The 15,446-nt window shown below is 38.4% G+C and overlaps 1 long non-coding RNA gene across 5 annotated transcripts in view; it reads right to left on the reverse strand.

The window, feature by feature from the left end:
• Positions 1–15,446, reverse strand: part of LOC128314904 (uncharacterized) — a 478,400-nt gene that overhangs the window by 274,154 nt on the left and 188,800 nt on the right. The window contains exon 1 of one of the 5 annotated variants that reach the window (XR_008297420.1): positions 13,503–13,788. The exons of the other annotated variants lie outside the window; for them this stretch is intronic. This is a non-coding gene — a long non-coding RNA (uncharacterized LOC128314904). Of the gene's footprint in view, positions 1–13,502; positions 13,789–15,446 lie in introns of those variants that run through there. 5 annotated transcript variants of the gene reach the window in all.

A 15,446-nucleotide genomic window follows, 5' to 3' on the forward strand; every position in this document is an offset into this window, starting at 1 on the left:
TAATCCTGATGCAGTGACAATAATGAGAGAAAGCATAAATTGACAAAGTGATCTAAGAAAGAGCTACTAACCAGAATATAACAGAACATATATGTAGCATAATATCTACCTCTACAAAAGGAAGAAGGCAGAGATTGTTTAAGAAGCAAATTATTTCAAAATTACACATCTCACAACAGAGATCAACATGAAAGGATACCATACTCCATTTACATAGGTATTACAAACCTGATACCAAACCTGACAATGATTAGTTTTTATCCAAAATCTATAAAGAGCTTATCAAACCCAATACCTAAAAAACAAATAATTCAGTTAAGAAATGGGCGGAAGACATAAAGAGACATTTTTCCAAAGAAGACATCCAGATGGCAACTGACACATGAAAAGATGCTCAACATCACTCATCATCAGGGAAATACAAATCAAAACCATGATGAGATATCACCTCACACCTGTCAGAATGACTAAAATTAACAACACAAGACATAACAGATGTTGGCAAGGATGCAGAGAAAAGGGAATCCTCTTATAATGTTAGTAGGAATGCAAACTGGTGCAGCCACCATGGAAAGCACTGTGGAAGTTCCTCAAAAAGTTAAAAATAGAACTACCCTATGACCCAGCAGTTGCACTACAAGGTATTTACCCAAAGTATAAAAAAATACTGATTTGAAGGAGCACACACACCTGGATATTGATAGCATCATTAGCAACAACAGCCAATTTATGGAAAGAGACCAAATATCCATTGCCTGATGAAAGGATAAAGAAGATGTGGTATGAATACATAATGGAGTATTACTCAGCCCTCAAAAAGAATGAAATCGTGCCATTTACAATGACATGGGAAGAGCTAGAATGTACTATGCAAAGCAAATTAAGTGAGAGAAAGACAAATACTGTATGATTCCACTCATATGTGGAATTTAAGGAACAAAACAGATGAACATAGGAGAAGGGGAAAAAAAGAGGGAAGCAAACCACAAGAGACTTTTTACTATAGGGAACTGAGGGTTGATGGAAGAAGGTAGATGGGAGACGGGCTAACCAAGTGATGGGTATTGAGGACACTTGTATTCAGCACTGGGTGTTGCATGTAAGTGATGAATCATTAAATTCTACTCCTAAAACCAATATTACACTAGATGTTAACTAACTAGAATTTAAATAAAAATTTGAAAAAAAGATATACTTATCTCACTTTTATTAAAATGAAAACACAAGTAAAATATTTGCGCAAAATCCAAGAGTGCCTTTTTTAGAGTCAAAACTAAATAAGAGTTCCAAATACTGGCAAAAATGAGACAGAGGCAGAATGATTATTTTCCATAGTAATTATTTTTCTTTAAATACCAAAGGGAAAAGATACAATGGAAGTTAAGCCATTCTAACTAATTGAGTGTGCTAGAAATTTACAGCAATGAAAACATGATACTAGCTCTATTTAAGAAAGATAAATGAGTAAAAGAGAAAAATCAGTTGCCAAAGATATTTATGCTAAATATGTATAATATAAAATTTAAGTGTAAGAAAATGTGACATTTCCAAGCACTGAAGAAGCTATAAATTAATCACAACTTACAACGGAGGTTGGCACGTACATGTCCAGCAAGCACTGAGGTAACAAGAAGTTCCAGAGGTTAGCCGCCAAATACAGCCAGACCAACCATTTGAAATTAAACAGCTCATCAATAATGCCAGTCTACACAGGTGCATGAACTCCATCTACATTTGCTAGTCTATCCCATTCTTTCCTGCTCATCCTTCATTTGTCACTGTGTCTGTGTCACACTAGATTTAGAGAGAATCACCACATTGTCCCAAAATTAGCCAAAATAGTACAGCAACAAGAGTAAAAATCTTCAAAACTTTTTTGTTCACAGGTCACTACTTATTTTCATGACATTAAAAAAAAGAGATGTTTCTGCTCACTATTTACGTAGAAGAATAGGAAAAAAGTGCCATTAGGAATAAAGTGCCATTCAAAAAAAGAATACAAATTCCACCTCAACATAGGAGAAATACTTTCATATCCAAAAGCCTGATAATATCTAATTTCTGTCACATTTCATTTTCCAGCTAACCTTCTCTTTTATAGTATGTTCTATACCAGAACCTTTTGTGAGACTGAATTTAAATTAACTTTGAGAAATTTCCACAATTCATCATAGAATTTTGGAGTACTAAATACCCAGGGCTGAAGTTTCCAAACTTCCACACCCTTCTAGAACTGTTGTTAGGCTTGTTGTAGACATTTATGGGTAGGGCAATTTATAAAAAATAGCAACAAATCGTTGGTAACTGGTCACAAAACTAAAGCCATTACAAGATTATCAGCCCATCAGATAAAAAGAAAAGCCAGAAATGCCTCAAAGGCTTGTGTTGCTAAGTGATGCCAGAGAGGCAAAAATGTGTTTAAAGTGCCATTTAGGATGCTCTCCAATGGATGTTACACCCTAACTCAGCATGGTTCGTAATTATGTTCTTATAGGAAAAAGCCAGAGAAGAAAATTACGTCTGTGCTTTTCACAACTATTTTCCTCCAAGGGGCCAAAGATAATTCAGATAGCAAAATAAATGTCCTGTGGCAAAAATGAGGGATTCAAGATTAAAAATCCCCTTGGCTCTCAATCTTCTTTTCTGGGTAACAAACCTACTCTACCACTACCACCATTTGCCCCCAATATTCAGCTATCCTTCCCCTCAGGGAGTCATGGTTAAACTCCTCTCTCTAAAAAAATAACTTGGCATATGACAACCAAACATAATAGTTATTTATGGTGTCTCCATGTTTTTGCCTTCATATATATTATAAACATACTGAGTTCTAAAAGTACATGGCTTTCTGCCTAGATACTCACTGTTTTGTTTATTCTAAAGTGCTTGATGAGAATCTGTTAATATCACTGAAATCTTGTTATGGGGGATCCGTGAAAAAAAGTCACTAAAGCCCAAATCAGTAAATGTTGATGCCTTTAGCATTCTCCCCGAGAGACCATGTAGGGCAACAAAAAAAAAAAAAAAAAAAAAAAAAAAAAAAAAAAAAAAACGGGAATTTCAACAGGAAAATAAATGTGAATTATAATTACAATGAATTCTGTCTCCTACAACAACACCCCAGAGCAGCCACATTTACTGAAAAATAGAAGCATGATAGTCACTGTTCCCAATAAGCCTCGCCATGAACAATTCAACAAATGACAACTTTGGCAAACTGTGGATCCTGAAACCTTGACATTAAAAACTCAATTTAGGAAAAAATATTTGAAATAGTTAGATAAGCACATGGATAGCTTAGATAGAGGTATATCCAGAGACTTCTTCTCTTCTTCTAGGAATTTAGAAATAAATTATTTTCCATCAATTGGTTGGTAAGAATGCTTACTTGCTTGGGGTTATATTTCTTCACAAAGAACATTGGAGGCACAACTGTTGCAAAAGAAAAGTAAAAAAGAAAGAAAAATTCACATAGATCACACAGTCCATTAGATGAAAACATCAGGGACTCTGAGGCCACCAGGGTATGCTGAGATGGCAAGATGTCATTACCATGTCCAATGCAGCTCAAAGTGTGAGGTGACAACTTTTAGTTCCACAGAGCAATGCTTACTTGTTTATGTATCACATAACCATGTTGATTACTATCTTGTTTACTGGATAAAAACACTTCAGACAAGGTGCACCTGGGTGGCTCATTTGGTTAAGGATCCGAATCTTGACTTTGGCTCAGGTCATGATCTCATAGTTAGTGGGATAAAGCACCCCCCCACACACACAGTAGGGCTCTGTGCTGTCAGCACAGAGCCTGCTTGGGATTCTGCTTGGGATTCTCTCTCTTCCTTTATCTTTGCCTCCTCCCTGCTATCTCTCTCCCTTAAATAAATAAACTTAAAAAAAAAAAAACAACACACTTCAGACACTACATAAGACAGACTGGTTAACATTACAGGACTGGTTAACATTACAATGAAAAGATTTTCATATGGAAATCCTTGTGGTTTTTTTTTTCATTTAAATGCATAATCTAATATAAAAGCATCAGTTAAGGGCACTTCTCGGAATTCACTTTGGGACTTTATGGAAATGAAATGGTTGATTTGTCTGTGTGTGTGCCTTTTCTCCTCTTTGAGAAGTAGGTAATATAGTACATAACCACGATGGCTTGATAAAGCTGCCATATTGAAATGGCATCATGAAGACCCCTTGTCTTCTTCAAATTCTCTTCATTGTGGGCTTCTATTATCTGCCTTTAAATGTGAAGCCTTCCCAATATTCTCTCTCTTTTTGACCTTACACTTATGTAATCAAGCAAAACAATAATCCCACTTTACCAGTATTTTTTGGATTACATCTAGAGAATTACGTTTTACGATAACCAGCACATTTTAGATGAACAATAAAGAACAAGAGTGTTTGCTGAAGATTATAGCCAGGGTAGTTGATGGTCTATGAACAATAACCTATGAATAATACCTGGTGGTAATGAAAATGACTCAACTTGGGGAAAAGAGGGATTAAAGGAGCCTCAAGAGTCAGGAATGAGGGAGAAGAATGAAATTTCTTCTGTGAGGCTCCACTGAGCATGGAGCACCAACTGGCTAGATGTTCAACAAATCCACATCTTTTTCCCAGGAACATAGCTATAGTGTTATTTCCCAGGCATTCCTACAGTGAGATGGGGTTGTGTGATTGACTCCTGGTCAGTAGTACAGGACAGAAGCCATAGGTGCCACTTCCAGGACTGGCCCTAAAAATCTCCCATGTGATTCTCCACACTCTCCTGAGAAATGCATTAGAAGCAGCTAGTAGATTGGAACCTTGCTCATGCCATAGCTCTGAAACTCTTCTTATTCCTACATCTTCCCTTATGAGGTCTTTTTGTCACCTGTCAGTTCTCTCACTCTGAACCTGTGTTCATCTCCTTAAACACCTGCATTTGTCAGGCATGGTCTTTTTAATCGTTTTTATATGGATACGTTCCCTCCCCAGCCAAACAAGAAATTCTTCAAGAGGAGAGACAATCCTGTGTGCTCTCTTATGCCCCCTCCTGCATAGCTGATGACATTCCCCATGCACAGGAAACGAAATTTCACATTTAGGCAAGTGCTATAAGCCAACTGAGGTCACCTTATTTTTTAAAAAAACATTTCTTATCTCCAGGTGCCTGTCCCTGTCTTCCTCAGCCAAAATGCCTTTGAGAAAATGAGGCTCCATTTGCTGAATGAGTCTCAGATTTATAGAAACATCCTTTCACCTTCTTAAGCAGACAGAAATATCACAAAGACCACGAAGACCAGTGGAACAACAATAAAAATAAAAACCCAGCAATCTAAGCACATCTTTCCACGCAAGTCCTTATATCCTTTTAAAATAACCTCTAATACTCGAGAGGTACCTAGGTGACTCAGTCGGTTGAGCATCCGGCTCTCGATTTTCGCTCAGGTCATGATCCCAGGGTCGTGGGATCAAGCCCTGCATTGGGCTCTGTGCTAAGCATGGAGCCTGCTTAAGATTCTCTCTCCCTCTGCCCCTCTCCTCTGCTTGTATGCTCTATAAATAAATAAATAACCAACCAACCTCTAATGTTTGGTTCAGCCCCAGTCTCAATGTTTAAACAAGACAAATTGGTCAATTATCCTCATAGGATAAAGGACTGTTTTTTTCCCCTCCTGAGTCAGCTCAGTTAATAAGTATATAAACATTTAGAGATGCTTATAAATTTAAATATTTTCAAAAGAATATTTTCGTTTCTGCCTTCCCACTCTGCAAAGAACCACTTATTTTTTTTTCTTTCCACCTTTCTTAAATACTTTGCACTTATTTACATGGATACTATTCACTCAGATTTTTCAGAAAATGTGGATACACCATGGATTATTAACTTAAGCATAAAACAATGAATGTCTCCAAGCTTCTGGAGAATAGGCATCAACAGTGACCAAGAACTTGACCACTTTTCCTCAAGACAACACACACCCTCTCTTTAGAACAACCACCTTATTTCAAACTTTCTGAGCTCCACTCACACTTCCACCTCTCCCTCCAGCTCCATAGCACACAAAGGTACCATCTCTTACTTTACAGAAAACCTTGAATCCCTAGAGGAGGAGCCCCCTCATCCTGTTCATACAAAGCATGCAAACGTGGGCATCTCTGATAAACCTTCCCTACCTATTCCCCTTCTCTAGAGCCAATGCTATTTATTATCCTTTCTCTCTGGCAAATGTCTGCTATCTCCCTATCCATTAAATCTTTATTACTGACTTTGAAACATTCTCCAGTCTCTTCCATCTTCTATAAAAACCTTCCCCAAATCTTGCATGTTCTATTCGCTATTTTCTTCTCAGACGACTTGTCTGTTCTTACTATATCCAATTTCACAGCCTTCACTCACTCGTCACCCTGCTCTAATGTATCTTTTTCCACAAACCACTCTTGCTAAGATCACCAAAGACTTCCATGTCAAGAACTCCAGAGGACTATTTCAAACCCACATCATCTACACCACACTTGATCTGACTGGCCATTCCATCTTTATCAAAACATGGCTTCCCTTTGTTTTCATACTTCAAGAGGTTTTTCTCCTCTCTTGTGAAGTGCTCCTTTGTGGGCTGATCTTCCTTCACAAAACCGGAAACGAATTTCCTCAAGGCTTGGTTCCAGGCTCTCTTTTCTTACCACTTCTTAGCATCTCTCGAGGCAGTGCTGCCCAAGGCCATGATATCATTTATCATCTGTACAATTAGGATACCCAAAGGTCTATCTCCAGCCCCATGGGCTCCACAAATACAGAAAATGTCAACCTGATGTTTTCTGCTGGTCTCTCTCAAAAACACCCCAAACCTAACAAGTATAAAATTGAACTTGAACTCTTCCTCTCAAATCTAATCTCCTTCCAGTGTCCCCATCCCAGTGAATTGTGCCACCATCTATTAGACTACAGAAACTTCCTTTTCTTCTCCTTATGCTACATTCAATCTATCACTGGTTTCTGGCCATCTTACATGCTAACAACTTCTGAAAGTCATCCACTTCTCTCCATATTTACACCACCTCTTCAGTCCACGCTCTAACACATCCAACCTTGTGGCCCCTGCCATTTTCTACTGATCCTCCCCAGGAAGAGATCTTGGCTGCCTGCCAATTCGGTCTCTTCACTGAGCTAAAAAGAGGTGTATTTTATTTTATTTTATTTTATTTTACTTTAGAGATAGAGAGAGCACTTATGAGCAGGGGAGAGGGGCAGAGTGAGAGAAAGAGACAGAGACAGAGAGACAGAGAGACACAGAGAGAGAGAGAGAGAGAGAGAGAGAGAGAGAGAGAGAGAGAGAGACTATTACGCAGGCTTCACTCTCAGCATGGAACCCAATATGGGGCTTGATCCCATGACCCTGAGATCATGACCCAAGCCAAAACTGACTCAGACGCTTAACCAAATGAGGCACCTAGGTGCCCCTAATTAGAGCTGTATTTTTTAATCATAAATCTTTGTCACTCATATTTTCAGTGACTTTCCTTTACCCTTGGCTTAAAGATTCTTACAACAACCCAAGGCCCTACTTGGTCTACCTCTATCTGTCTGGTCCCATCTAGCACAGGAGTCCCCAGGCTGTCCACTCCTCCCCTCTCCACCACCCTGGGTCACTCTGCATTCCTTTAGCAACTGGAGTTTTCAGTGCCCAGAGCTTCCACAGAGGCTTTGCCTTCCCCATCTCTTACCTAGTTAATGCTTATTTACCTTCTGACCTCCCCTCCAAGGAAAGATGTCCCTGACAAGAACAAATGCTATTATTCACTCGTAGAGCATCATGTCCAGGACTATGATGGTGCATGTCAGTTTCAATTTTCTATTTATTTCTGTGAACCTGTGACTAAGTGCCTGCCTCCCCGCTACCTGCCAGATGCTAACTTAAGTCTATGAGAGCAGGAAGCTCCTCTGGATCCTTCACCATTCTTTTCACAGGACATTATATATATTATATATATAATGTATATATACATTATAAATATTCAATGTCAAATTTGAATGAATAAACTATTTACTATACTGTTCTTGAGCTAGGCTATCTTTAAATATTACTTTAAATATTCTCAGAATTGTAAGTGAATTATTAGCTTCATATTTTATCTTTTTTTTCCCACAACTTACTGAATATTTACCCTTAAACCAGAAGCACCTCTACGACAAGAATCCTGTTCATCAGCTTCCGTATCTACAAAACCCAGCACAATGCCTAAAAGATGGTAGGTACTCAAAAACTGTTATAAGTATTGACCCAAACTTAGAAGCTATATTGTAGAAAAATAGATTCAATGTTTAGGCTGTGGAATTAGCTCCCTAGACTCAAATTTTGGTACTTCCATTTACTAATTGTGTGATCATGGACAAACTGCTTAGTTTTGCTAAGTCTGTATAAAATGGGGCTGATAATCCCTAACCTCATATGGTTCTTGTCAGAATTAAGTGAGATAATCTCTATGAAATATAGTTTTGTAGACAAATCTCAGTGTACACCTAAGGTATACTCAGGAGGCTATTAAAATAAGCCATGTACGACAACCTTGAGCCACCTTTAAGATGCTACACAGAGAGAGAATACATTATGGTCTCTTCATATGGCCCTTCCTGCCAGCATCCCTGTTAAGGGACAATGTGATCTGCAGAATGACGTTGGGATTTATCCCCCACAACAAGACAACCACCAGGGATCCCTGAGAGTACCTGGAATACTATCCTTACTAACATCTCATCTGGTTTAAGCCAACATATACCACCACATGCCTCCCTTAATGTAATACTGTCGTGCAACAAAGCAGCTGAGATTTGGAGGAGAAAAATGGCTCAGTAGAGGACCTATAGGCATTCATGCCAACCCTCCTAACAATCAAATCTAAGTTTCCTTAAGATTATATACCCTCCCTGAGTCTTCTCAACACTCAAACTCCACAATTACCTATCTTTCCCCTTCATCTTCAAAATAAAGTTTAGGGATTTGTAATTATTTAAAACCAACTTCAGGAACAAAAGCATTGTCAAGAAGGCCAATGTGCAGAAACAATTACAACATAGTAACAATCTTCTAGATTTGTGTATAGAAATATAATTGATCTATATTACTATTCTAGTATTAAAAGAATGAAGTTAAAGGGACTTCTATTAATGTATGTTGGAGCCATCTGAAAGTAAAGCACATTATAACATGAAAACTGTATTTGTTTCACCTGAAGAATAGTATGCTTTCTGATTGCTTCAAAACACTTTTTCCATGGTTGTTTCTCAATAAAAATTGTTTCACCCTATTTTACAGATGAATAAATCGAAGCAATGAAAGGTAAAATGATGGTCTCAAGACCAAAGAGAAACTGAGAGCCTATGGTGAAAATATTATGATCTGGAGAGAATAAATCCTGTTCTTAAAATGAACAAAAATATAAAATCCTCAATTGTATAAAGTTGATTTTACAGTTACTTCACACACCATCTGTGTCGGTTGCCTGATCACATTTCTTCATGATGCTCTCATGATAGGACAGGGCTTAGGATCACCATGTTCCCACTTCTTATCCCCCCACGTGAAAGTAAAGGAACTCAACACCAAGAAGTCAGACAAACTGAGACAACTGTAGATTCACATGCAGTTATATAATAATACAGACTTGCATTATACCCTTTATCCAGTTTCCCCCAACACCTTATGAAACCATAGTACAATATTATGACTAAGATATCGACATCAATACAGAGAAGATACAAGCCAATAGCAAAAAGATACTTCTGGGCGATTTCATCTCATGTGAAAAATAGTCTAAGAAAACAAAGAAGCCAAGAGACCTTGGGGAGCCATGGTCTTTTTATGAACCATTAACTCTAATGGTGGGAGTTTTATAGCACATGGGAGCAAAAGAGAGTTGAAGAATGGATTACAATGACAAGGATGAGAATAAAGATCTTTGTGTGCAGTTAGAGGCATTCATAACATTTCTTAAGTTACATCATATACATGAGTGACTCATAGAGTTGTACTCAATTGTGCTCCCATGTGGGTAATTTATACTTCACCTTTACCCTCAGTGACCTTTCTCAGTGTGCCAAACCTCAGAAGTCTTCAGCCAATCACCATATTCAAATCAAATCTGACATCCAGAACACAAAAGGTAGCATCAAAGACTGTAGAGTTTCAGATTAGGCCAACTGGGGTTTGCATTCTGGTTCTGTAACTGACTAAGTGCCACCATGGGTACCTGAGCTTCTACTTGATCTGGAAAAGAGACATAAGAGGTATCCACTGAAGGTGTTCAGGGATTTAATGAGATAATGTATGTAAAGAATATGGCATCTGATGATCAATCAGAAGAAAGTTAGTTCATGTTTTCTCCTTTCTTCTGCTTTTCTGTTCCCTACTCTTGGGAGAGAGTAATTAAAGTAGAAATGTCATAGAGAACATTTTACTTTGCTCACCTGACATATCAAACATGTCAATATTTAAAGGAAACCATTTTACCTCACATCTTCTCCCCAAATGCCTTATAACAACATAACAAAGACACCTTGATTTTCAGGCCAAACAGAGAACCTTGTTTTTCTAAGAGATAATTTAATGCCAGGCTATCTTTCAAAATGTCTCTGAGAATCCTGTAACTGTAAGCATCAGCAACGACAACAATGTACTTACAGCCAACCGGAAGGTCAAAATAATTTAACAAGGGAAACCAAGGGACAACCAAGTAAATTGGGAAACAAGGGAAAACCAAGTAAATTCAGCTAGAGCACTCAGGAAAATGATACCTACAGAGACATTGTTCCAACCAGAAAATTCACAGAGATGATAACCCAATGGCTACAAGATCCCATGCACAATGGCATGGAAAGGAAAAGAACAGAAAAACATAGTAAGCCTCCCCAGTACATAACAGAGTATTATAAAAAGCACTCCACTAGGGAAGTCACAGAACTAGGGAGGAAATATTACATTTTAAGCCTTAAAAGCAAACACACAAGTCCAAATCATTTTATTCCCACTAAGATTTATTGCATCACTTCTACTGTTCCGTAAGCTTATCCCTGGGTCACCTAAGCCAAACAGGAATTGAAAAATGGGCAAACTTCTTAGACTTTAATGATCGGTCACACAAGTTCCCTGGAGCCAGAAAAACTAATGGGGGTTGGGGGTGGGGAAACCCTGAGCCATCCTTCCATTTTTCTATTTATCCATCTATTTCAGATATATTTCTTCTCTACATTTAAGATCCCTACCTGATTTGTAGGTATCTCTGCAGGTCAAAGAAAATGAACTAATAGCTTTCTGAAGTTCCACATGAACAAAGAATACCAGAAATTTTGATAGATGGCTATTCCAATGAGTAATATTGTCCTGAATAGGAGGCAAGGAACAAGAGCTTTCCTTTGTTAACAATCTACAATATTTAAGACATGAAGAGGACATGAAGAGGAAATAATAGGCTATCCCTCAAACTTAAGAGCACTCCCTTTTTTTTTTAAGTTTATTCATTTATTTCAAGAAAGAGAAAAGGTGAGCAGGATAGGGGTAGAGAGAGAGGGGAGAGAGAATCCCAAGCAGGTTCCACATTGTCAGTGCAGAACCTGAGGTGGGACTCGAACTCACAAACCGAGAGATCATGATCTGAACCAAGATCAAGAGTCAGACACTTAACTGACTGAGCCACCCAGGTACCCCACCATGTCTCTTTATAATTAATGATTTTTTAAATTTTTTTTTAATTTTGAGGTAATTCTAGATTTATATTCAGTGTAAGAAATAATACAATGGGACACAGTTGATCTTTTACCCAATTTTCCCCAAAGGTAACAATAACCCAACTAGGATGTTGACATTGATAGTCAAGATACATCATCACCAGAATCTTCCATGTTGCTCTTCCATAAACACATCCACTTCTTTTCCGCCCCTTCCCTCTTAACACCTGCCGTTACTACTAATCTGCATTAATCTGTTGTCCATTTCATAATTTTGTGATTTCAACAATGTTACATACAATATGTAACCCTCTGGGATTGGACTTTTTCAGCCAGCTTATTTCTCTGGAGATTCATCTAGGTTGTGTTTGTCAACAGTCACTTACTTTTTTATTGTTTAGTAACATTTGATAGTGTAGACATACCACAGTTTATTTAACCAACTGGTTATCTAGGTTGTTTCAGTTGTTATGCTATTACAAATAAAGCTGCTATTCTAACAACCATGTACAGGGTTCTGTGTGAACACTGAAGTTGTCATTCTCCAGTATAAATGCCCAGGAGTACATTTGTTGGCTGGTTTTATAGTTCAGGTTTAGTTGTTTTAAGAAACTACCAAATTATGGGATGCCTGGGTGGCTCAGTCACTTAGGTGCCTGACTCCTGATTTTGGTTCAGGTCATGATCTCATGGTTCGTGGGATTGAGCCCCATGTCAGGCTCTGCGTTGACAGTGCAGAACCTGATTGAGATTCATTCATTCATTCATTCATTCGATTCATTCATTTTCTCTCTCTCCCCCCCCCCCAAAATAAATAAGCATTTTTTAAAAAAAGAAGAAACTACCAAATTATTTTCCCAGAGTGACTGTACCCACTAGCCACATATCATTTATCCAGTCTCTACAAGCATACCAGAATTTGGCCTTGATGCTATTTATTTAACTATTCTAATTAAGTGCCTATGTCTCCTTTAAAGTTAAAGGTGAAAAATAAGAGAAAGACTTGCCTAAAAAGCAGAGATAATACTGGAAAGTTTAACTCAGTAACTTAAGTTTACCCCATGTTTTTCCTAAAATCTGATCAGCTAAATTGAGAAAAATGCACTTCGAGTTCATCAGAAAACTATAAAGAATTAAGGGGTACAGTAAATCATGTGACCCCACTGCAGAGTAAATATTCCATCCTGTACATGTTTTTTTATAACTTAAGAATATTTTATTACCATCCCATTTGATTCTAAAATTGGTTAATGTGATTTTCTTAAACAAGATGTCTACCCATACAGACCTGTATGCTCACAGATGCACACTTAAATGATGAAGTAACTTGCAGGGATTTCTTGCCCATTGACAGCCATTAGGTTATTTTGCCATCAGCTACATGGCACTCTTGCTTCTGTCTTCATAACTACAGGCTCAGATCATTTTTAAAGTTGCACAAGCTTAGACTACATTAACATTAAACAAAATCACATAGGCCAAACAACTGTATCTCCCTGGAATGTCAGAGGTACCAGGTCTTCTTCACCCCCTGCTTAGAAATCTTAAACCAAAGTAAACTGTTTGAAAGGCTCGACCAAAGCAGAATATATGCATACCTCTGCCCCAGCTATTACGCTCCGTAGTATATGTCCAAAAGAAATATGCACATGTGACCCAAAAAAAACCTTTCAAAAAAAGGTATATAACAGCATTATTTGTAACCACTCCAACCTAAAAATAACCCAAATGTCCATCAATACAAGAATGAATACAGGGGCACCTGGGTGGCTCAGTCAGTTACGCATCTGACTCTTGATTTCAGCTCAGGTCTTGATCTCTGGCTCATGAATTCAAGCTGCTTGTTGGGTTCTATGCTGGGTGTGAACCCTGTTTAAAAAAAAACAGTATGGGTGCCTGGGTGGCTCAGTCAGTTAAACATCAGACTTCAGGTCAGGTCATGATTGCACGGTCCATGGGTTCGAGCCCTGGGTCGGGCTCTGTGCTGACAGCTCAGAGCCTGGAGCCTGCTTTGGAATCTGTATCTCCCTCTCTCTCTGTTCCTGCCCCACTCACACTCTGTCTGTCTCTTTCTCTAAATATATCTCAAAAATAAAGATTAAAAAAAACAGTAGAATGCATATATCACTTGTACCATATAAAATATAGAGTCAAACACCCTAAAACAATAAAAAGGAACAAATGACTGGTACATGTAACTATAGGTGAGCATCACAAACACGATGTTGACTGAATGCATTCAGTCAAAAAAGAATGCATAATGATAGATTCCATTTGTAAAAGTTCAAACATTGGACAAATATTATCACCGTGTGGGAGGTAGTAAATGGAAGGAAGTACAAGGAAAATCCCTGGATGCTGATCATGTTCAATTTCTTGAACTGGGTAGATATTACATGCATGTGTTCACTGTTTGAAAATTCATCATGCTGAACACGTGATTTCAATATTTTTCTGTATTTTTTTGGTTTTTTTATTTGTTTGTTTTTCCTTTTTGAGAAAGACACAGAGAGTGCAAGCAGGGGAGAGGGGCAGAGGGAGAGAAAGAGAATTCCAAGCAGGCTCCATGCTCAGCACAAAGCCCAATGCAGGGCTGACCTCAGCCGAAATCAAGAATGGGGTGCTCAACGAAGTCAGCCACTCAGGAGCCCCTCGGTATTTTTCTACAGTTCTGTTAAGCATAATATAACTTATTTAAATGATATTTCAAGACAAAGATGATCAAAAGTTAAATCATGATCATCATCACAAATAGTCTTTTCTCCAAACCCAATCAATGGACACCAGCCTTCTTGCACAAAAGTCCCATCCTGATTAGTAGGCATTAGGATTCAGAGCTCTGGCTTTAGAAAACAGTTCACTTGGGAGAATATGCAGCCCTTGTCACTGAGAGATTTGGGTAATTTGACCCTTTTCTGCACAGTGAGTGAGTAAAGGGAGGCAGGAGGAGACACAATAAAGATGATGTTATCAGTACCTGGATAAATAAATAGAACTTTTCTGAGGTTTGATGCAGATTTAGTCACTCTTTCTGAGAAGAGTCAGGTTTCTTGGATCCCCAAGGGAGAAAGCAAGGGTTATTGAAATGGCTTATCACTCTAAAAGGGTATAGAGTGGTGACACTTCAGGTGAGTCTCCAAGCAGTAGATGCAATTATGTTATAGAGGAAACAATAGGCTATCCATCAAAGAAATTCTCTATACTTTAATGCTAGAACTTTGAAAAAGTATTTAATGCCTCAATTATGATGGCAGTTTATTCATCCATTCTGTAAGTATTTATTTTAAAAGTTCCATGTGCTAGACACTGCACTAGGATGTGATGCTACAAAGACAAACAAGATAGACACAAAGCCTGCCCTCAGATGGGGCTACAGCCAAACAAGGAAGACAGGTAAACCGCCAAAACAATTAGGGGTACAGATGGCAACACATGGGGAAAACTACCAAAACTAGCCTATAAGCAGAAGTTAGGAAAATGTTCAAGGGCTTCCTGCCAAAGGCAGAGAATGGTCTTGGCATATCAGATGAGTGGGGAAGGAGAACAAGAAAAGACAAAGCCAAGTTAGAGCACAGCAGAATGTTCCAGAAGGAGTGGTGGGAGGCTACACAGGTAGAGCAGCACAGCACCGAGAAGCCCAGCAGGCAGCCTCACAAATAAAAGGCCAAATAAACTGTGCCAGGAGACCCGGCAAGGCAGGCATTCTGAAAACTCCCCTTGAACACCC

This window comes from Acinonyx jubatus, chromosome A1 (genome assembly GCF_027475565.1).
Source record: "Acinonyx jubatus isolate Ajub_Pintada_27869175 chromosome A1, VMU_Ajub_asm_v1.0, whole genome shotgun sequence".
Classification (NCBI taxonomy): domain Eukaryota; kingdom Metazoa; phylum Chordata; class Mammalia; order Carnivora; family Felidae; genus Acinonyx; species Acinonyx jubatus.